Genomic DNA, 21,793 nt, shown 5'->3' with positions numbered 1-21,793 from the left:
CCTTTCACTTTGATCAAGGAGGCCCGCAGTTAAAATGGGCTTTCCGGGCCTTCCGTGCCCCAACTAAAGATGACGCCGCACAACTCTTGCTTCCTTTGGAACGAGACTCGTGAGCGACAGACTTCAGATCTCAGCCTCTTCTCTCTCTATTCCTCATTCATCCGCAGAGAATTAAGGATTTGGCTAGAGTGGCCTGAACCCACTTTTCTAGGGTGAGGGCGCCGTGGCGCGCGCCGGCATCAGTCCCCGGGGTGGTCGTCGTCTCGCGAGAGAGGCTTGGCAGGGAGCGTGCCGAGAACGAGGAGAGGAGAGGGAGGAGTCGCGGCCACCTCCGCCTCCTCGTCCTGTGGGAGGGGGGCCGAGGGAGGGGACTGTTGCTGATCTCAGGATGTTCTGGGTAGTCTGAGAAGGAGAGTATGAGGCGAGCTCCGGCCCGGGCGCGGCCGGGCTTCGGGGGCGAAGGCGGCGCCGTCTAAGCCCTTGCTCCCGCGAGGGCCGGCGCACGGATGGTGCCGGGGCCACTCGGGTGTTGATCCGCGTGTCCCCTCCCCCTCCCCCACGCGGTGGTCTGCCGTCCCGCCCCGGCCGGGCAGAGCCATGTCTCGGCGTGGCTCCTGCCCACACCTGTTGTGGGACGTGAGGAAAAGGTCCCTCGGGCTGGAGGACCCGTCCCGGCTGCGGAACCGCTACCTGGGTGAGCGGGGCCCCGGGGCGGAGGCGCTGAGGTCGCCGCCCAGAGGTGGGGGAGGGGGCGTCGCCGCGGGGGTGTGGGAGGCGGGACGGCCCTCGGCGGGGGCGCCCGGACAGGTGCTGGGTGGCCCTCGGCCGGCGGACCTGCGCCCTGTCCTCCCGCCGCCAACCCCCTTCGCCTGCTGGCCGGCGCCGCCCTTGCTGGGATTTCCTCGGGGGCCGGACCGGGGCACACAGTCCTGGTCAGGAGGGGTGTTGGGGTCGCTTCTGGAGTGGGACTCGGGAGGAGACCTGCCGAACCCCCCGCAGCTGCTTCGTTTGGAGCAGAAGTGGGCGCTTCTGCTCGCCTCCAACGCTCTCCTCGCTCCGCCGAAGGACCTAAGTTTTTGTTGACCCCCGTCCCTTCCATCTTGGAGGGTCAGGTGTGGGCGGCGACGCGCTGACCACCCTCGGGGACTTCACCTCCGGGCGGACTCGGCGTCAACTGTCCTGCGGCGCCGAGCCAGACCCTGCAAGTGTCGGCCGAGCTCGCCCCACCCCGCGCCCCCGGTGCCTCGCTGTTGGCGTGGTTCTGAGCGCTGTAAGGAGGTGTAGGGTTTCACGGTCCTGTTCCCACCCCCGCGAAGCACACTTGGCATTTACTGTTTCTTAGTTAAGCTTTCTAAAAACAACCTTCAATACTTGAGGGAACAGTATTCCACTTTGTTTCGTTTTGGGTAAAGTGGTTTGGTGAGAATTCTGGGTCACGCCTGAGCTGCCTCAAAAGCCCGGTATCTTCAAGGTGGGCCTGTTTAGTAAGGGTCTGCTTTGTTTCTTCCTGTGCAATCTTTTCCTTACTCTTTAATCTCTCATTGTTTTTTATTTGAAGAGAAGACAACATCATTAAAAATTTTTTTCTTTCCAATTTTGTCACTTTTTGCTAGGTAAGTATTTGTTGATGTTATTTGGTTTTGACTTCAAGTCAATAAAAGAAAATGAAATCTCATTACACCTGACAGTTCTGGTTTGTAAATTATTTGAGAGAAGTTAGCAAGCATTTTTTTCTTATTCTTGTTTTTTTGTGTCTCAAGTGAAAGAGGAATACATTCTCCTTGTAAAAACTCAGTAAAAGTGAAGCAAAAATCCCTGGGATCCCTCCCATTGCAATTTCACACACACACCCTTAGAGGTAACAACGTTTCCTGAATACTCTTCGGACTTTCTTTTGCATTCTTACAAGCACATATGTGCGTATAGAAAGGCTGTAGTTTTGTGTTTGTGTGAGACCTGCATATTGGTGTCATTTTGTGAACACTGTTTTGCGGCTTGCTTTTTCTACACTACATCTTGGAGATCTTTCCATGGCGGTAAAAAGGATCTGAATATTCAGTCTTAAACTGTTGCTTAGTATTTAACAGTATGAGGTACCGCAGTTGACTCAACCTTTCCTCTTTAAATGGACGGTCCCTGTTACCAACAGCACTGCGGTGAGCATCCTTGTACATGATTTTTGTGCATTTGTTCTAGGATGAGTACCTAGAGTGGTGATTAATCGTTTTAAAATTAAACATCAATAGAGAGTGCTTTTTGTAAGCCAGTAACCGAGAAAGATGTGCAGTATTTCTTTTAATGTTTGTTCCCTGAGAAAGAAATTTTAGTTTAATACAACACACTTTAATACTGTGTTCTGCGAGAATGAATTTATGATTTGGTCCTTTATCTCAATTAGTTGGACAGTTAAGTACTTATATATAGGTTTATATATTAATGTTTTCTTCTGGTTCAGTTAGTTCAGTTGTATCTATGATAGAGTCAATTAAAATCTAACAAAACCATACATTTTCTTTTTCCCTTTCTACTCTAAGTCACTAGTGAGGGTGGAGTTTGTGTGTTGGGTAGAGGGGAATTGAAGAGTGAGAGTCTACTGACTTTAGTAGAAAGTCTAAATTATAGATTTTCAAATATATGTATATACATACAGGGAGTTCCTTATCTTAAATAATATATTAAATGTGCTAATAATATGTACTTTATAATTAGCACATTCTTGCAACAGCTTCCTTTCAAAATGGTTTCTAAGTATTTGAAAATAGCTTGTCCAGTAATTTCTTGGCCTTCGTAGACTTTCTTTACACCATTAATTTCATTCTTCCACACCACAGTGCTAATCTTGATTTAGTATTCAGGACACAGCAAAATCCTGAATTAATGAGATTTTTTAAAAATGATATTTTGAAGTACTCTTATAAAGCTTTCCTTTTAAAAAGTCCAAGTCCAAGGGTTTTGGAAAGTAAATAGATTCTTTTTTTTTTTTGAGACTTCTATTTAAACATTTTGTTTGTTTATCACGATTTTGTAGGTTAAATATTTTTCGGATTTATTTCCATTATTTGTATTTCTAATAATGAATTACTGCTAAATAACAATAAAATTGGGATAGAATGAATTGACAGATTTTTCTTGTAACATTTACATTTCAAATTATTTCACCATAACGTGTCTTTCCTATAGTAGTATTCAAGCTTCGTAGGTGATTTTATTTAAATTTGGTTAATTACCTCCTTTCCTCCCATCAAAGAAAATTACAGTTCACAAAATATCTTTTTATATTGTGGGAATGAAGATAAATAATTTATCATATGTTATTTAGAAGAAAAAGATGTACATATTTACTTATAGTCCCCACGTTCACAAGATTCCCCTGAACCAATAGAGTGTTGTTTGGTCTAGCACGGATTCAGAGGCTAGGCCAGGGATTGTAATCTTTATGAGTCTGATTTAAATTTCAGTGTAGGATTTATTTTTTTAAAGAGTAATTGTCAGAGTCCAGAGTCAGGGACACCTGTAGGTTTAAATGTTTCAGTTTCTCAAGGTACTGTATTCTAGCTATAGAGTAGCGCTTTTGGAATTTAGTGATTATTATAATAACTTATTAGCCACATATATTTCATTTGTGTATATATTTATACAGTTTTATAAAGATAAACATTGCTTATAAAAAAACTATCATTTCTGTACATTTCCTCTTTCTATTGATATTTCTGTCATTTTAGACAGACTTGCCTACAACTTGAATTTACACTTTCTAACCCTTCTAAATTAAAAGACAGTAATTGACAAAAAATAATTTAAAGAAACTTTTTGAGGGAGTTGTTTGCTGTAATGTGTAAAATGTTTATCATAAAATGTGTAAATTGTGATGAGGCAGTGTCTTGGTCAGCTTGGGCTGCTATAACAAAATACCGTAAACTGGGTGGCTTCTAAACAACAGAAATTTATTTCTCACAATTTTGGAGGTTGGAAGGCTGAGATCACGGTGCCCACACGGTCAGGTTCTGCGTCTTGTGAGGGCCTGCTTGCTGCTTCATAGCCGTCTTTTCGCTGTAACCTCACATGGCAAAAGGGGGAGCTAACTCTCCAGGGTCTCTTTTATAAGGGCACTACTAATCCAATGCTAATCTCCTCCCAAAGATCACATCTCCTGTACTGTCACCTTGGGGGTTAGGATTTCAGCAAAGGAATTTTTGAGCGATAAAAACATTCAGACTATAGCAGCCAGTGACAACTTTATAGTGGAGACTGAAATCTCTTTTTCTCAGAGGATTAGGAAGTCTATGTCCTTTGAATATCATTAGAGTCAATATGTAGTGAAATGGATAATTTTGCATTTAGATTACTCTTTAGTATATTCTGAATACATCTGCATTCAGACTTACCAAGTTCTTCATAATGTGTTGCCAAGTTACAATACATGAGGGTCAGTAAATTCTGACTTTTGCCTCCTTGTTAGCTACGGGGGGAAAAGTTAGTGGAATATTTCTATGTTGTTTCTTTAGTCTTGCAATCTCAATGAAAGTTGAAACATGTCTGATTTTAGTAGTGAAAAATGGCTATCAAATATGACAGATATATTTGGTAGAATATGCAGATAATTCCTAAAGATAAGGCCACCAAAGGCATATTACCAGTCATAACAGCTGCAGACAGCTGTGGATTTCATTCCCCCTGGTAGAGGATGAAAGTGCTTAGAAGCGATAGGAGCTTCTGGTGGCATAGAATTTATATTACAGGTGTGTTTTAGGTCAGTGCTTTTCAAATGTTTTGACCACGATACACGGTAAAAATGCATTGAAATGGCAACTTGTGATACACACACACACCTAAAATAAAAGATTCTCCAAATGGTATTTAGCTTTACTAGGTGGGGCACATTCTATTTTCTGTTCTGTATCATGTTGTTAAAAATGTTAGTGTTGACCCGGTAGAATATCCACTAATGAGTCTTGGCTTGAGGTTTGCAAAACTATACTGGATGGTGTATGTTTTTTATAATTGTAATTGAATGTCATTGACTCCAATGTAAGGGTGGATACATTTTCCAAGTATTTGCAGCAGATTTAAAAAAAAATTTTTTTAAACACTGCTGGTGGCTAATAAAGAAGATATAAATAATGAAACTTCATTTTATTTATATCTTGGAAGAAATAACTAGAGTAGGACACTTTTAAATCCTCATTTCTTGGAAAATACCTGCAATGGGATTGCTGAGTTGTCTGATAAGTGTTTATAAGAAACTGCCAGACTGTTTTCCAAAATAATTGTACTGTACTGCATCCCCACCAGCGGTGTTTGAGAATTCAGTTGTTCCACATTCTCATCAGCACTTGGCGTTGTGAGCCTTCCTAATTTTAGCCTTTCTAGTAGGTGTGTAGGTATAATGATAACATTATTGTTTTAATTTGCATTTGATTTAATCCTAATGGTTAATGATTTGGGGTATCTTTTCATGACTCATTTGCCATTCATATATTTTGGTTAAATGTTCAGATTTACATTCTTAATCTTGTAAGAATTCTTTATGTATTCTTGATACAAGTCCTTAATCAGATATGTATTTTGCGAATATTTTCTCCCAGTTTGTGTCTTGTCTTGTCTTTTTCTTAATGGCACCTTTTATATTTCATGCTTTTTGTGTCCTATTTAAGAATCATTACCCAATCCAAGGTCATAAAGTTTTCTACTATCATTTTTTCAAGAAGTTTTCTGTTTTTAGCTCTTACATTTAGGTCTGTGAACAATTTTGAGTCATATTTATGTATGCTGTGAGGTAAGGGTCAAGTTTCATTTCTTTGTATATGAATGTGCAGTTGATTTAGAACCATTTGTGAGAAGACTATCCTTTCCCCTTTGTTGAAAATCAGTTTACTGTATGTAAGTCAATTCCTCTACCATGTTCCATTGGTCTAGGTGTCTATGTTTATGCCAGTACTTTGTGTCTTTATAGTGGGTGTTGAAATCAGCCAGTGTGATATTTTGAACTTGGTTCTTTTTTCCAAAATTATTTTGGCTGTTCTGGGTTCTTTCCATTTCCATATAAATTTTAGAATCAGCTTGTTAGTTTCTGCTGGGGTTTTGATTGGTATTGTGTTGAAGCTATACATTATTTCAGGGAGAACTGTAGTCTTTATGGTATTGAATCTTTCAATCTATGATGGTGGTTTTTCTCTCCATTTATTTAGGTATTCTTTCATTTCTCTCAGCAATGTTATATATTTTTCAGTGTACAAATCTTAAACATATTTTGTTATGTTTATCCCTATATATTTAATGTTTTTAGTACTATTTTAGATGGTATTGTTTTTTAATTTCAATATGAAGTTGTTCATCATGGGTATATAGAAATACGATTGATTTTTTTTTTTTTTGATTGTCCTTACATCCTGCAACTTTACTAAACCTACTCATTAGTTCTTATAAAATTTTGTTTTGCAGATTCTTGGGGATTTTATGTAGACGATTATGTCACTGCATATTAAGAGAGTTTTATTTCTTCATTTTTCACCTATATTCTTTTTCTTTCCGTTTTCTTGCTTAGTTGCACTGGCCAGGACTCTAGTGGAATCTTGAATGGAAGTAGTGAGAGTGGACATCCTTGCCTCATTCCTTATCTTAGACAGGAAACATTCAATCTTTCACTATCAAATTTGTTGTTGGCTATAGGATTTTTGTAGATGCCCTTTATCCGATTGAAGAAATTCCATTCTATTCTTAGATTGCTGAGAATGTTTATCATGACTAGCTGTTGAATTTTTTTAAGGTTTTTCCCTGCATCTATTGATTTGATTATATGATTTGCCTTTCATTGATTCTGTTAATATGGTATATTAACCTATTGATTGATTTTTGAACGTTGAGCCAACATTTCAATTCCTGGGCTAAATCCTACTTGCTTATGGTAAATTATCTTTTAGATATTGCTGGCTTCAATTTTGGTAAGAATTTTGTATCTGTGTTCATAAAGGATATTAACCCATAGTTTTCTTGTTATATTTTTGCCTGTTTTTGGGTATCAGGATAATGCTGGCCTCATAAATGAGTTGAATGTCGTCTTCTTTTTCTCTGAAGAGTTTGTGTAGAATGAAGTTATCTTTTCCTTAAACATTTGATGTTTTCATCCTCGAAGCCATCTGAGCTTGGAGTTTTCTTTGTGGGAAGGGTTTTTTTGGTACTTTAACTTTTTATTTTGAGATAATTATAGATTCATATGCAGTTGTAAGAAATAATACGAAGATATCCTATATACCCTTCAACCAGTTCCCCCTATGATAACATCTTATACAACTATATTATAATATCACAACCAGGAAATCGACATAGGTAAATCTATGAACTTTATGGAGATTTCTCCAGTTTTACATGCACTCATTTGTGTGTGTGTGTATTTAGTTCCAGGCAGTTTTAAGAGATTAATTTTAATTACTTTTAATAGATTAATGTTAATTTTAATTGGTTAACATTATTAATTGGTTAATGTGGTTACCACCACATTTAAGATATAGCCAGTGCCATCACGATTCTTTGTGATACGCTTTTGTAGTCACAGCTACATCTTTCCCTCCCTGCTGCTAACCCCTGGCAACCACTGATCTGTTCTCCATCTCGATAATTTTGTCATTTCAAGAATGTTATATAAATTACGTGTCTGTAACATTATAAAGAACAGCATGTAACCTTTTGAGATTGGCTTTTTTCCCTCGGCCTAATTTCCTTAAGATCCATCCAAGTTGTTGTGTATAGCAATAGTTTATTCCTTTTTATTGTTGATTAGTATTTCATGATATGGATGTATGACTATTTAACCATTCACCTGTTGACAAATATTTAGATTATGTCTATTTCTAGTTTTTGACCATTAAGTATAAAACTGTTACAAACATTCATATATAGGTTTTTATATGAACATAAGTTTTCATCTCTTTGGGATATGTCCAAGAATTGCAGTTACTAGGCTGTATGGTAAGCACGTTGTTTAATTTCGTAGGAAACTGCCGTAGGCTTCCCATCAGCTGTGTATGGCTAATCCAGTTTCTTTGCATCACCAGCATTTGGTGTTATCACTGTTTTTTATTTTAGCCATTCTGATAAGTATATCGTGATATCTCATGGTTTTAATTTACATTTCCCTAATGGCTAATGTTGAGCATCTTTCATGTGCTTATTTGCCATCTTTGTATTTTCAGTGAAATGTCTCTTCATGTCTTTTGCTCATTTTCTATTTGGGTTATTAGTATTTTTTTTACTGTTGAGTATTGAGACTTATTTATATAGTTTAGGTACTGGTCTTTTGCCAGATATGCAGTTTGCAAATATTTTCTTCCAGTCTATAGCTTATCTTTTCATTTTCTTCACAGAGTCTTTGGCAGAGTAAAGGTTTTTAACTTTGGTGAGTCCAATTCATCAACTTTTCCTCTTTTTTTTTTTTTTTTTTTTGGTGAGGAAGATTAGCCCTGAGCTAACATCTGTGCCCATCTTCCTCTGTTTTGTATGTGGGATGCTGCCACAGCATGGCTTGATGAGCGGTACAGAGGTCCTGCCCAAGACCTGAACCTGCGAACCCCGGGCCACTGAAGCAGAGCTTGTGAACTTAACCACTACGCCACCAGGCCAGCCCCTGAATTTTTCCTCTTATGGATTATGCTTTTGGTATCATGTCTGAGAACTCTTAACCTATCCCCACATCCTGAAGGTTGTCTTCTATGCTTTTTCCCTAAAGTTTTATAGTTTTACATTTTTACATTTAAGTTGAGGGTCCATTTTGTGTTAATTTTTGTATAAGGTGTGCAGTTTAGCTTGAATTTGATTTTTATGCCTATGGATCTCCAGCACCCATTTCTTAAAAAGGCTGTATTTGCTCCATTGAATTGCTTTTGCACCTTTATTAAAAATCAGTTGGGCGTATTTGTATGGATCGAATTCTGTATTCTCTATTCTCTTTCATTGATCTCTGTCTCTCTCCTTCTGTAAACACCACACTGTCTTGTTTACTGTAGCTGTATAGTAAGTTTTAACGTCAGGTTGAGTGATTTTTTTTTTCCCCTTAATTCTTCTTTTTCAAAATTGTGTTAGCTATTCTAGGAGTTGTGCCTTTCTATATGAGTTGTAGAATAAGCCTGTCCATATCTCCAAAATACCTTGCTGGGATTTTGATAGAAATTGCTTTGGACTTATATATCAATTTGGGAAGAACTGACATCTTCACTATGTTGAGTCTTCGATCCATAAATTTGGTATGTCATTCCTTTAATTTAGGTCTTTGGTTTCTTTCATCAGCATTCTGTAATTATCAGGATACAGATCCTCACCATGGTTTGCTATATATATATCTAAATATTTGATTTTGGAGCAATTATAAATGATATTGTGTTTAAGTTCACCTTCCACACGTTAATTGTTAGTATATAAAAATGTGATTTTGGGGGCCGGCCCCGTGGCTTAGTGGTTAAATGCACGCGCTCTGCTACTGGCGGCCCGGGTTCGTATCCGGGTGCGCACTGACACACTGCTTGTCCGGCCATGCTGAGGCGGCGTCCCACATACAGCAACTAGAAGGATGTGCAACTATGACATACAACTATCTACTGGGGCTTTGCAGGAAAAAAAAAGGGAGGAGGATTGGCAATAGATTGTTAGCTCAGGGCCAGTATTCCTCAGCAAAAAGAGGAAGATTGGCATGGATGTTAGCTCAGGGCTGATCTTCCTCACAAAAAAAAAAAAACAAGCAAAAAAAAAAAAGTGATGTTTTGCATTTGTTGATCTTGTATTCTGTGACCCTTCTGAACTCACTTATTAGTTCTAGGTGTTTTTTGGGTATATTCCTGGGAATTTTCTACATGGAAAATGATGTCACCTTCTGATAGGGACTGTTTTATTTCTTCCTTTCCAATCTGTACATCTTTTCTTTTTCTTGCATTATTGCATTGGCTAAAACTGCCAGTAATATGTTTAATAATAATGGTGAGAGTTACATTACATCCTTGTAATGTTCCTGATTTTAAGAAGAGAGAGTTCAGTCTTTCACCGTTAAATATGATATAAGATGTAGGGTTTTTATAGGCACTTTTTATCAGATTGAGGAAGTTTCTCTCTATTCCTGGTTTGCTGAGAGCATTTATCATAAATGGGTTAAATCAGAGAAGCAGAACCACTAGGAGATACACAAACATACATACACACAAAGATGGGTTACTGGTATTTGAACTGTCTTTATAAGGTTGTTCTCTTCATATCTGATGCTGGGGCTTGTCTGTCAGGACAGACAGTTGGGAAAGGAAGATGGTTGTAAATTGGGGGTAGGAAGGACAAGCTTGAACCCATGAAAACAAAGGTACTGTGTCAGTCCTCATTGTCTCCAGTCTTATCATTGTGGGTGTTCTATAGGAGAAGCTGGCACCCTTTGTCAGGGACTTAAACAAACAATTGGCCAAGTATTCCAAGAAGCTAAAGGAGGATCCATGGGAAGGTGGGACAGTTATGGGCCTGAAAAGTGAGTGGTGGTTCATTCCTGTGTCCTGCCAGACAGAGGCTCTCTCAAGTCTCCTGCCCTGTTTTCAGTGTTACTTATGAGTACTTGGTGGGAGCTCATGGAGAAGAGCTGCTGACTGAATGCAGACTCTGCTTGTGTCGAGGATCCCAGAGATTCTAAACTGTCTCTCTAGCCCACAATTGGCCTTTAGGCATTTGTTTGAATTTTCACTGTTTTGTTCTTACACACTTTGGTGACGTTTCTTTGTCCTGTGTTCTGTCACAGATGAAACAGTTCTATGTTCTGTCTGTCCTTGGAGGAGTTTAGTTCTGGTTACTGGTAAGATGCCGTGAGAACCAAAGAAGAAGATTATTTCAAGGAGACAGCAGTCAGCTGTGACAAATAATACTGTAAAGTCATGAAAAAATGTGTCTTGAAAGAGATCGTTGGATGTACTGATAACCATGATTTCTGAAAACAAAACTAATGGAGAGGAGGGGGCAAAAGGAACAATGCGGGAAAAGGAAGAGCTGGCAGTGAGCTAGAGAAGGCAGCGGATATAGATGACTGGGAAGTTCGGCATTGAAGAGAAGTAGCTCAAAGAGACCATAGAGTCAAGTAAAGTGAAAAATTTTGTTCAAGTGCTTTTCCAGTTCTGCTTCTCGGTATCGTTAGCCTTATTCTTTTCCCTTAACCAGCTCGAGTTACCTCAACTCCTTAATGAAGTTGTTTTTAAAATCATTTTCTCTCTTTTTAGATAATATTGTCTTAGAACAGTCCCACTTATGCATAGGGAGAGAACTAGTGTTAAGCGTCTTCAGTTTATCGGGCACATCTATGAGTTTTGCATATGCTAATTAATTTACTCCTGACAATTAACCTATAAAATTGACACTGTTGTTCCCATCAAATGTAAAACTTTTATAAACGTAAAACTAGAGGCCAGCCCTGTGGCGTAGCGGTTAAGTGCTCGTGCTCCGCTGCTGGTGGCCCGGGTTTGGATCTCGGGCGCACACCGATGCACCGCTTGTCAGGCCATGCTGTGGCGGCGTCATATATAACGTGGAGGAAGATGGGCACAGATGTTAGCCCAGGGCCAGTCTTCCTCAGCAAAAACAAGAGGATTGGCATGGATGTTAGCTCAGGGCTGATCTTCCTCACACACACAAAAATAAATAAAGAAAGAAGGTTCTTACTTAAAATAAAACAAAACAAAACGTAAAACTGAAGCTCTGAGAGAGGTTAAGTTTTGCTCAGCATATGTATGGTATGTTCCAAGTTAGATATTTAAACCTAAGTCTAACGTTTCTTGTCCCAAGCATCCCATAGTCTAATAAGGGAGTTAGGTATGTGAATAAATAAGTTAGCCATTAAAAATGAGCAACTGCTCTATATTTATTGTCACTGCAAGATGTTCGCCCTGTATTATTGAGTGAAAACACATTATAGAACAGAATGACTATTATGATCCCATTCATTTATTCACTGATTCAGCAAATATATGTTGAGTGCCTACTTTGTGCTAGGCCCAGTTCTAGGCACTTGAGTGTGAACTAAAGAGTGTTCCTCTTTCTATGGAGCTTATAGTCTATTAATGTAGAATAGAATGTCAAAGTAGAGATGAAATTATAAGCAGCAGCTTGGGTTGCAAGAAAGACTAGAGTAGGAAGCCACTACGATAAGTAAATTCACCCATAACAAGTGTATAATTGTTGGGAGACAGTTCTCCATGGCTTATTTGCATTTCTGCATATCTCGTGAGCAGAGGCACCTGGCTACTTTGTTCTGGACTATCTTTTCGAGGATGTTTATATAGGGAACAGCCTTGAAAGATATAGTATCTCCTTCTGGGGGGGAAGGCAGATTTATTTATTGTCCTGTGTAATAAAGATAATGTTTCCCTTTGGGACAAAGGTCAGGCAGGTTTGCTTGATACAAGATTTGGGTTCCCTCAGTTCAGTGTTCCCCAGCTGTGATTCAAACCCACTGCAGGTACAGTATTCACCCAGGCTGCTCTGCCTTGCCCCATGGGAATTGGGGGACAAAGGGAACCCATGTGAACCTGAAGCTCATACTACTAGAGTAGTAAAATCCTTTGCCTCTGACTTGTGAGTCTTGTCTCTTCTGCCGGCATCCAGGAAATGGTGGCAGGTGACTTGTTAGCTTGCAGGTAGGCCAGACTCTTCACAGTTCTTGATAACAGGTATGAGTTTATTTTTATTTTAATTTGAGGGGGTCAATTTTTTTAATTTACAGTTCTTATTCTCTGGTGGCTATCACCTCCTATTTCTTGATGTAGTGCATTTAATTACTAAAAGGGTAGAGGAGGTTTACACTAGTTTGTTCTAGAAGCACATTTTATGGGATGTGTGGACGAAACAATCAGTTTGATCTCCAAAGTCACGTACAAAAATATCATTCTGGAGCTATTTAACTATCATGTCTCAGTGCATGTTTTTATGTACAAGTTTCATGTATAAGAGTTCTTGCTAGAACTTACTTTGTCTCATGTCCCACCACCATTTTCTCTAGACAGAAATGGCTAGAGCTGTGTTTTCAAACCCAGATTTTAAAAATTTGGAAAAAAAAGTTTTTAGTACTTTTTTTTTTAGTATTCTAATGAATTTTAATTGCTGTCATGTTGTTAATTTGAATATTTTATTTCTTAACTCTTAGTTTATAACTCAGTAGGATTACCAAGCCTGCTGCTGGCCCAGAGGAAAAGATTTTTAAAAATTTTTTATCGGTCTACTGCAGTTAGCATCTAAAACCAAAAATAAGATTTGAAAAGTTAATATATAAAGTACAATCTAGTTCATGAAAATATTGAATTTCTGTAGGTTGTTTTATTCCAATATATTTAAGAACCATAGAGCATTCCCCCCACGCAAAAAAAGAAAAGAAAATTCTTTAACCCATATGTTCATCCTTTACCTAGCCATCTTCCCAGTTATAATCAAGCAGAAAGAAAGAAAACAGTTTGGCTTCAAGAAGATCTTGCTCTTTTCGTTGAAGGGCAAGAAAACATAATAGAGAAATCTGTCCTTTGTGACAGTATACAGAGAGCATAGTCAAATTTAATTTTATTTGGGATCTTATCAGCCTGATTACGTAGCTAATTATCGGTCTTTGTCATATTTTCAGCTTCCTTTCATTACAGCTTTTGAATAAACATGAAGCTTTTTGGTTCATCTTTGGTAGAGATGATTCATTTCTTGAAAGGAAACATATTTCTCTTTTTCAAAGAAGGGACTTATTCTATCTTCGCAGTATTATAACTGTTCTGCTATTGATGGATATTTAGGCTGATTTCATTTTTTTTGCTGCCACGTGTCATTGTAAAATGGACTTTAAAATATTTTAAGGGGCCGGCCTGGTGGTGCAGCAGTTAAGTGCGTGTGCTCCGCTTTGGCAGCCCGGGGTTCATAAGTTCGGATCCCGGGCGTGCACTGACGCACTGCTTGTCAAGCCATGCTGTGGTGGCGTCCATATAAAGTGGAGGAAGATGGGCACAGGTGTTAGCCCAGGGCCAGTCTTCCTCAGCAAAAAAAAAAAAAAAAAAAGAGAGGATTGGCATCTGATGTTAGCCCAGGGCTGATCTTGCCCACAAAAACAAAAAAAAGAGGGGCCGGCCTGGTGGCACAAGCAGTTAAGTGCGAGCGCTCCGCTGCGGCGGCCTGTGGTTCAGCAGTTCAGATCCCGGGCACGCACCAACGCACCGCTTGTCAGGCCATGCTGTGGTGGCGTCCCGTATAAAGTGGAGGAAGATGGGCACGGATGTTAGCCCAGGGCCAGTCTTCCTCAGCAAAAAGAAGAGGATTGGTAGATGTTAGCTCAGGTCCGATCTTCCTCACAAAAAAAAAAAAAAGAAAATATTTGAACATTCTGAAATTCACGTGTTTAAAAATAGGTGGCATCTTACAAAATACCGTTAGCCAGCCTGCTTAAAATTGAAAACCCTGTCTCCCACTTCCAGCCCTCTTATCCCCTTTCTCTGCTTTATTTTTCCATGTAGCACTTTCACCAAGTGACACATTGTTTATTGTCTTTCAGTAACCTCACTAGAGGGCAGGGATCTTTTCCTGTTTTTTTTTTTGACCACTGTATTCCTAGCTTCTAGAACACCGCCTGGAATGGAGTAAGTACTTAATATATTTGTTGAGTGGATGGATGAATGAAGGGAACATTTGAGTGTTTACCGTGGTCCTAACACTGTGCTAAGCCTCTTTTGTCCTTGAATTGCTTAATCCTTACAGTAACCACATGAGATAGGTAGGTGATAACGAGGACTAAGGAGGAGGTTAATTTGCCCAATATCACTCAGCTTATAAATGGGGGAGTTGAAATTAGAGTTTGAATCTATCTCATGCCAGATCCTAGCATCTTAACTTCAGTGTTACCCTTTTCTCAGTAATAAATTGTATGATTTATTTAGTTCTTTCTTTTAGGCAGAAGGAATTCATCCAAAGATTAAAACTTGAAGCAACCCTGAATGTGCATGATGGCTGTGTAAGTAATAATTAATTCTTAACTGTGAAGGACTTTAATACTAAGTGTTCAAATGTTTGATGAAATGCCCTAATCCTCTCAGAAGAGATTGTGACCAACTATAATAAAATGGGAAAAGAGAGTTTTACATTAAAACATAAAAATACATTTTGAATTTAGAAAAGTATATGGGAGATTTTTTAAAGTACAAGTGGGTTTTCTAATGTTATCAAAAGGCTTCCATCTCTTTTGCTCTACTGATACTGCTGTTGTGAAGGTCACTTGTGATCTTCGTGTCACCAAATCTAGTGGTCACTTCTGAGAAACTTTAGACATTGGTTGAGTACGTCTTCTTTTCTGAAATATTTTTTCTCTCGGTTTCTGCTAATACCATACTCTCTTGGTTTTCTTTCTCTGTCATTGACTCACTGCATCTTCTCTCTCTTCTTAGGTGACTCCCACATGTTGATCTTCAAATGTTGGATGTACCGAGACTCTGTCCTGGCTCCTCTGACCCTCTTTTCTTTTCTTCTCAGGTCTAGGTGACCCTGTCCAGTTCCATGGCTAAAAAAATATGACTTCCACCTCTCCACTTCTTCCCAGAACTCCAGATTCATATGTCCAACTCTCTACTTAACATTCCCAGTTGCATGTCTAATAGGCACCCCAAATTGAACAGGGCAAACCGGAGCCCTTTTCTTTTTAATTTTTTAATTTTTTTTTTTTTTTTTTTTTTTGTGAGGAGATCAGCCCTGTGCTAACATCTGCCAATCCTCCTCTTTTTTTTTTTTTTTTTTTTTTTTTTTTTGCTGAGCAAGACTGGCTCTGGGCTAACATCCGTGCCCATCTTCCTCTACTTTATATGGGACGCCACCAACAGCATGGCTTGCCAAGCAGTGCGTCGGTGCCCACCCGGGATCCTAACCGGCGAACCCCGGGCCGCCGCAGTGGAGCGCATGCACTTAACCACTTGCGCCACCAGGCCGGCCCCTTCTTTTTAATTTTTATTGTGAAAATTTCAAACATGCTTTTCATATACTTATCACCTGGATTTAGCGGTTATCAAGATTTTGGCACATTTTCTTTTTCCATTTCCTTTTTCTTTTTTTTCCTTGCTGAAATATTTTAAAGCAAATCCTAGATATTATATCATTTCACCCCTATGTGTAGCCTATAAGCAATGGTCACTTTCTTATGTAACCAAAATGTCATTATGTAATTTAACAAGATTGACGATATTTTTGGTATCATCTAATACACAGTTCATAATCAAATTTTCCTCATTGTTTAAAAATGGTTTTTATAGTTTGCTCAAAAGAGGATCCAGGCAAAGTCCATACCTTGATTGCTATGCCTCTTAAATTTTTATTAATCTAGAGCAGTCTTCCCTTTTTTTGTCCCTGCCATTGACTTGTTAGAGAAACCGAGTCAGTTTTCCTATAGAATGTCCCATATTCTAGGTGTTGGTTTGTTTTCTTGTGGTATCATTTAACTTACTTCTATATTCTTAGTATTTCGTGTAAGTGGAGGTTACTTCTAGAGATTTTATTAGATTCAGATTCAACTTTGGGCAGGAATATTTACAGGTGATAATAATATGTGCTTCATATTATATCACATAAAAAGGCACACAGTGTTTCATTGTCTCACTTTTAGTGATGGTAAGATAAATATAGGATTCAAGTGGCTAAAACAAATACTTGATTTTCTCTCCTACATCTTCAGTCTTCTACATTTCAGTAAATAGCAACATCATTCATCCAGCTATTTAAGCTGAAAATTTTTGTTATCTTTGATCTCTCTTTCCTTTAACTTCCACATCTAATCTATTTGTCTACCTCCAGAATATATCTGGAAGCCATCCACTTCTGTCTCTGTGCTACCACCTAATTTAAGCTATTTTCTTCTCTTGCCTGGACTACTGCACTATCCTCTCACTTGGTCTCCTTCATTCCACTTAGGTCTCCTGATTATTCCACTGATTCATGCAACATACAGATCCTAGATTATGCATACAAATCAGGTCATGTTACTCTTTTTATATTATTTCCTCCCTTTTTCCCCCTAGGATGTAAGACTTATAATATGGTTGACAAAGGCAGAAGGGTTGAGAAACATCTTTATCAAACAAGCCCTGTGGCCTGAATCTGCTAGGCTGGTTTTTGATACCTCTGAGAGTCAGTGGACAAGTAAGGGGTAGCAATTACTGAAAATCAAAGTGTATTCATTTACATTCATAAAGATGTACTATTCCTGTTACATTGGGATACCCTGTTTCATTACAGGTTACCTCAACAGTGTAGTTTTAAGGTTTGTTTGTTTTTTTTTAAGAAATTGAAATACTAAAACAAATAAAAACAAACCTCAAGTGTTTAAGGCCAAGGAAATCTGATTCTAACAAACACTTCCTGATTTTGATCTAGGTGATCCATGGATCATACGTTGGAAAACACTGCTACAGCTGTTCACTGAAAACATGAAACTAGAAAGATCACATGGAAAGAAATTACAAAGTGAAAAGAGGGGCTAGGCCCTTACTCTAAGGAACCCAACATTTAAAACTTAAGCAAAGAGGGAAGAAGTGTCTTTAGTCTTATCTCCCAAATGGTTATCTTTTTCCTGTCCACAATTACGGAATTATAATTATGCTGTAAATACAGTTTAGGTATATATTACTTATTTTAAAAGTTAAAATAATTTTGGGGGGAAAGGGATGAAAATAATAAAGGCACGTGGTTAAAATGGGTTATAATAAAAAGTAATAGATGTGTCCCACCCTCCATTATTCCTTTCTTATTCTCCAAAAGCAACCTCTTTTAATCTTTTTTTGTTTCAGCTCTTCTGGTGATTTCTTTCATGTCTCTACATAATATTCTTATAGTGGTCTTTCTTAATTGTTAACTTTGGACATTGTCTATTGATTTCCTGCTGTAATAGAGGAGGATTTAAGTTATTTTTGCGACTCTCACTTTCTAAGATTTAGGCTTCTCAGAATTTCTGTGTTACTGTTCTCAGCCTCTCCACTGGTCACTTTAACTTTAAACAACATACGTCAACATCCTTTTGTTTTTCTGTCTTGTGTAGACAGTATCCCTTGAGTCCCCATTCTGTAAGATAGAGACGTTGAATGCTTTCACCCTTCCTTCCACCTTCCTCTCTTTCTGGTTCACACCTCTGTCAGGTGTACATGCTTTTATGTTGTCAATGTTGATTACATTTACCCTTTATTCTGTAGCAGTTGTTATATTCTGTAATTGTCTATGTATTGTAAAAGTTGAAATTCAGTAAACAATGTTAATAAGTCTTAAATATATATGTACTTTTCTTAGTTTTTGTTAAACTCTTCAACTCCTTAAGATGGGAAGAAAATTTATGAAGAAAATTTTCTCAGAAGTCACTTTGTCAGAGAGACCGTCTGCAATATACCAAGGAGCAACGTCACCCCCACCCCTGGCAGCCCCTAACCCCCTTAATCCTGCTCTGTTTTCTCCCGCTCTCAAACTCTGTGCATGTCTCTTTTCCCCACGGGAACATAGGCTCCCAGAGGCCAGGACTCTGCTGTTGTGGTCACTGCTCCGTCCTTGGTGTGAAGAACAGTACCTGGCTCTTAGCAGGTGCTCAGCACATGATGACTGGATGATGATGGATGGCTTTATCCGCTCCACAAACCTGTGTTGAGAACCGTCGTGTGCCAGGCACTGTGAGCACAGGGAAACGAATGAACAAGACAGAGCTCCACAAGGAGCCTGCCGTGGCGTGGGGGTGACCGAAGGTGACATAATAGTAATAAGTAATAGCTGCTAAATACTCGTGTGTGCCAGGCACTGCGCATTTCTTACTCTCTATAGCACTACGAGTTAGCCCATGTTTAGAAGATGATGTCAGGCTTAGGGGTGTATGACTTGCCCAAGGTCACTCAGCTAACGAGGCCCAGAGAGGCGGGGCTGGGGCTGGCGCTGTTTGATCCAAAGCCTGTCCTGAACCACTGCACCCTGTGGCCTCTCTCACCACACAGAGCCTAACCTCGTCCTTACTCAGATAAACGTGCTGGGTGCCTGAACTGCAGTTTTCTCCCTGTGCCTGAGGAGCTGGGTGGGGGTGAAGTGAAGGGTGTGGGTGTGAAGGTGGGAGACACGCAGATGCCCAGGGGCCTTCACCGCAGTTTGGAAGACAATATGGTGACAATCTGTTGAGAGCTGTGTCACAAATAACGTCTTACTAATATAGCATTGAATTGTCCAGAGATTTATTAATGTTATGAGTTACCGTGGATTAATGACGAGCTCCTGGCCTGCATAACTTGATGCTTCCTCGAGTGGGAGAGAAAGAGTTAGAGCTGCAGGGTCGCCTGGGGGAGTGACTCTCACAGGAACCGCATCCATCACGTGTGATGTGGCAGAAAGAACAGAGACACCCAGCGCACACGGGCAGCAATCCTGGAATCTACGGGTTCTCTCGTCTCTGCGGTTCCTCCCAATTTAGAACTAAGTGTTAGGGAATTTCCTCCTGCTGGGGCCCTGGTTTCCAAGCTGCACAGGGAACGTGCCAATCAAACACATACTCGTTGTTTCTGAGGGCGCCTTCAGCCCCAAGTGAGCTGGACTCAAAGTACTTAAGAGGAAACCTCGGATACTCTCTGACCCCCTTACAGCCACAGGCTCCCTTCTGACCCCTCTGGGGGATTCCAGTGCTAACTGGCTTTAGGAACCAGTGGCTTTCAATCCTCTCAACTGGCTGCAGAAGTTGAGGGAGCATTCGCAGAGGAGGAGAGAGGCATTTGTAGTGCTGGTAGAGCCGGTGTTAGGAACCGACCAACTGCTTTTATGGGAGGTTCCACACACACACATTTTTCCTGTATATTCAAGATTTTTCATTATGAAGAATTTCAAACGTGCAAAAGAAGAGAGAAGAGTAAAATCAGCCTCCATATACACATCCTCAGTAATGACTTCATCCATCCCTTTTTTCTGTTTCCTCTTTTCTGAATTATTCTAAAACAAATCCCAAAATCATAGGAGTGATGTAGGGTTCAGTTCACCCCTACATTCTTTGATGTGCATCTTTAAAAAATACGGGCATTTTCCTACATAACCATAATGTCCTGTCACGTTTAAGGGAAACATTTTAAAATGCCCATTTAAACAAATAATTCCTTGATTTCATCCAATACTCAGTTCATGCTCAAATTTCCCCTTATCTCAAAAGTGGCATTTTACAGATAATTTCTTTAAATCAGGATCCAAACATGGTTCCAGTAAAGATGTCTTGCCTGTTTTAAAAATAAAAACAGTTTGGGCCAGCCCCAGTGGCCTAGTGGGTAAGTTTAGCATTGTCTTGACATGAGTACAGCCACGTTTGGCCACTCCATTAACCTACAGCCACCAGCACAAAAAGAAATATAAAAGCTGCTTTCTGCGTGGCGGGAACTGGCCCTTCTCCCATGGAGACAGTTGCAATGTGTAAAAATTTCAAGACCCTTCGGGCACCCCAGCCTGGGGCAGACTGACCATCTGTGCCGGGCTGGGACAATAAGCAGGGTAAACAACGCACTACACAACTACTGGGCTGGGACGATAGCCAGGGGGCTCAGTGCACATACGCCACTAATAGCCATTTGTGCATGGGAACACTGGATGCTTGCTCTGAAAAAAGCTCTATAATTGCTTACTCTGGGAATTATTGATGCTATAAAAAACTGCTGGAGACTGAGGCCTGGTGAGAGTTCCACCTGTGGAAGGGACGCCTTGCCCAGGACGTGTGATCCCCGCCCAGCTGTGTTGATTCACAGGACTCTCCCGGCAGTGGGGCATGGATGTTGTGAGTAATTGATTTATTGTGAAGTAATTAATCTGATGTGTTCTCTTTTCGGTCAACCTGGTGTTTCTCTTTCCAGTTGATTTGTGTCATTTCCCTTCAGTCGATCTGGTGTTTTTCCCTCATATTATATGACCTATTTGAGTCTGCCGCTATCTCAGCTGATCTGGTGTTTCCTTTTCCGATTGAGCTGGTGTTTTTCCCTCTTATTATTTGACCTATTTGGATCTGTTTGTGGACTATCGCCTTTACTGTCCTCTATATAATAAAATATACCTTCAATCCATTTGTTTGGAGTGGAAAGTTTCTTTTATGTCTCCGATCGAATCCCTGAACCTCTCATAACAAGCATGATCCACTTCGGCGGCCTTGTTTGGTTCCCAGGCGCGGACCTACACCTCTGTTAGCGGCCATGCTGTGCTGGCAGCCCACATACTAAAAATAGAGGAAGTCTGGCACGGATGTTAGCTCAGGGTAAATCTTCCTCAGCAAACAAAAACAGTTTGCTTTCTTCCCTTAGCATTGTGTCAGAGAAGCTTTCATGTGAATGCAGAAAGAACTAGGCCATTGGTTAGTAACACCTACAGGGCCTTCTCTTGTATAGGTGTGTCATAATATTTTAAACCACTTCTGAATTTCTGGACATTCATGTTGTTTCCACTTGTTTTCTTTCTGTCCATCACAAGTGGTGCTGTAATTGTCATTTGTCCTTGTGAACTAATAAACAGAAACGCCAAATACAAACTATTTGCAGCCACAGAAAAGCAGCACAAGATGAGACAAGTCCTCCTGGTTCCTTGGAAATGGGGTCCAATGTCTGAGAGTGATGACGATGGCCATTGAGCTCCTTTCCCCTCCTCACATCCTTCCTACGGCCATCAGGGGCTGGCAGGAGTGCCGCTGCTCTCAAGTCTGACTGAGTCTTGGGTTAAGAAAAACAAGGGGAGGAGGAAGGCAGGAGGAAACTCCAGCACCTACTGGAGACCTGGCTGTGTTTACAAGGATTGAAATGCAAACCGT

General features: G+C 40.0%; 1 long non-coding RNA gene across 1 annotated transcript; it reads left to right on the top strand.

Moving 5' to 3' along the window:
* The first annotated feature begins 218 nt into the window (after positions 1–218).
* Positions 219–18,272, top strand: LOC147917723 (uncharacterized). The gene is made up of 3 exons (XR_015553798.1): positions 219–694; positions 14,920–14,980; positions 17,383–18,272. It is a non-coding gene; the product is annotated as an uncharacterized LOC147917723 (long non-coding RNA).
* The last annotated feature ends 3,521 nt before the right edge of the window (positions 18,273–21,793 follow it).

This window comes from Ceratotherium simum, chromosome 2 (assembly GCF_057802395.1).
Source record: "Ceratotherium simum simum isolate JZ-2026a chromosome 2, ASM5780239v1, whole genome shotgun sequence".
Classification (NCBI taxonomy): domain Eukaryota; kingdom Metazoa; phylum Chordata; class Mammalia; order Perissodactyla; family Rhinocerotidae; genus Ceratotherium; species Ceratotherium simum.
Note: the sequence above shows the minus strand (reverse complement) of the source record. Positions and strands in the feature narration are given on the sequence as shown.